Below are 2244 nucleotides of genomic sequence, written 5' to 3' on the forward strand. Positions count from 1 at the left end.
TTTCAAGTAGGTATTTAAAAACTAATTCATCGTTGATTTTTATTATATTCACACCTATCGGCCAACATAAAATACTAGGTACGTACTGAACCTTTTTTTTAAAACATAAAATCATTTAAATAATTATTACTACATCGAATTGTCTTTAGGGTTGGCCCTTTTCCCTATGTAAAGTCGGATTGTTGTATGTGTGTGTGTGGGGGGGGGGGGGGGGGGGGTAGTTTTGGCCTAAGTTGTACAAGCCTTTGTTGTGGTGAATATGTTGTCACCTTTCTGTCACACATAACAAATAAACGACGAACATAGCTACTGCTGAGATTGTTTTATTTTAACAATTTCAATATGATCGACATTACAATAATTACAACTTTTAGTGGAAGTCGACGAGTTCCCGTGTTTGAATCTTCATCCATTCTTGAAACAGATTTTCATTTCTTTTGTTTTCTGCGAAAAAAAGGAAAACAAAAATATTTTAAAATACCATAGTTCAGCAAGTAAAACAGTAAGCGAGAGAGAGAGAGAGAGAGAGAGAGAGAGAGAGAGAGAGAGAGAGAGAGAGAGAGAGAGAGAGAGAGAGAGAGAGAGAGAGAGAGAGAGAAATAAGCGTGTACAATATGAACACACGCAATGTATAATGTGTAAAGAATCTTACTCTTGCGGGAAACCGTCGGGCAGTTTTCTTTCGCATAGTATCATATTCCCCTTTTTGCGTAATTCATCCAGTCTCGACACCATTTCGGATTGGTGTCTTTACACTTGGCTGTAAATATACACACACACGCACCATCAACTCGGATCTCCACAACAAATTGTCTACTAGTGCAAATGAAATTGTGTCTGAATACAAAACAACTGCAGGTATCAGTACTATTTGTCAAGCAATGTAGCTTACAGAATTATATGTTTCTTATGTAAATACAGATGTCAGGTCAGGTCAGGTCAGGTAATAGGGTTTAACAATGATTTGCGGGTTAAATATATCAAAACGTATTATTGGAAGAAACCATCAACATTCATATTAATTCAGTTACCTAATATCAATTAAAGCGGAGTTCTCATTATGGGATATGTCGCACCGACTTGTCACATGCGATTTGTCATAGCGACTCGAATCGTGTGAGTGGGAAGACGTTACGTCATAAGAATGAATGAATGAATGAATGTTTAACGACACCCCAGCAAGAAAAAATACATCGGCTATTGGGTGTCAAACTATGGTAATGCAAACAAATAAGGTGATGATCAACATCAACACAAAAATTCAACATACAAATAAAAACAGTTTAAAGAACTGTGCAAAAATACAAATATCACAGATAGATACTGACTTTTATTCAAAACTTTAATTTGTGCTGTATTGGCCATTCTCAAAGAGAATGTTACACCACTGCATCACGGTGAGGTTACAGAACGCGCAGGGGATACGTCATAAGATTTCTTGAAGTCAAACAAAGCTTGTCAATTTAAAATTATGTTGCGGGAAATGTAAGAATGGCGAATGCATTCGCTACATTCGCCGTTCGATCTGAGCAGGATAAAGCTGATATTTTAAGACAGTAACCAGTTATTTCTTTTATCCTGCAATCCTACAGGAATATTCGGAAAATCTTTATTTATTCCAGTTTTGTGTACGCAAATCGAGTATTGTGAGCCCTAGCAAATTTCTTTGCGGTATGACAAGATACATGACCTCATATTTGTAAGAAGCTAGCTACATTCTGTCACATTAAAAGTACTGTTATGGCAAAACTAAAAGTTATTTGTATTTACTGTACTTCAACAAATGAGTGTAGTTGAGATGAGCATGACCGAAATATAGGTCTCAAACAGAGCCATCCCATGAAAGAAAGCCATGTAAGAAATTTCTATCTTACATGGGATATCACGCGCTTGCGTTTAACATGACGTCGGTGGTAATATATGACGTCATATTAATGTGAGGCGGTGACGTGAGGTCATCAGACACAGTTTTAAATTAATATTTTGTTATGAAAACCTTCATTTTAAAAGCTATCTTGTTAATTTGTAGTGTTAAATCTTATTTAACACATGAAACAAACACGGTAAATACGATAGTGCAGTTTTTCTATGATAAAATGGTCAAATAAAAAGGTTAATTGTTCAGCCATCGTTGTCTGTTCGTGTAAAATAATGGTTTATTTACGGAATGAATGTGAGAAAAAGACTCCATCATATGTGGTCATGTGGGATAGAAAAAGTACACTCGAGGTGGTGAAAATTTCG

The 2244-nt window shown here is 36.0% G+C and overlaps 1 long non-coding RNA gene across 1 annotated transcript; it reads right to left on the reverse strand.

The window, feature by feature from the left end:
* Positions 1-307: 307 nt before the first annotated feature.
* On the reverse strand, positions 308-901 carry LOC121390056. The gene is made up of 2 exons (XR_005960151.1): positions 653-901; positions 308-444 (listed from the first exon to the last, which is right to left on the reverse strand). It is a non-coding gene; the product is annotated as an uncharacterized LOC121390056 (long non-coding RNA).
* Between the last annotated feature and the right edge of the window lie 1343 nt (positions 902-2244).

The sequence above is a fragment of the Gigantopelta aegis genome, chromosome 15 (assembly GCF_016097555.1).
Source record: "Gigantopelta aegis isolate Gae_Host chromosome 15, Gae_host_genome, whole genome shotgun sequence".
Classification (NCBI taxonomy): domain Eukaryota; kingdom Metazoa; phylum Mollusca; class Gastropoda; order Neomphalida; family Peltospiridae; genus Gigantopelta; species Gigantopelta aegis.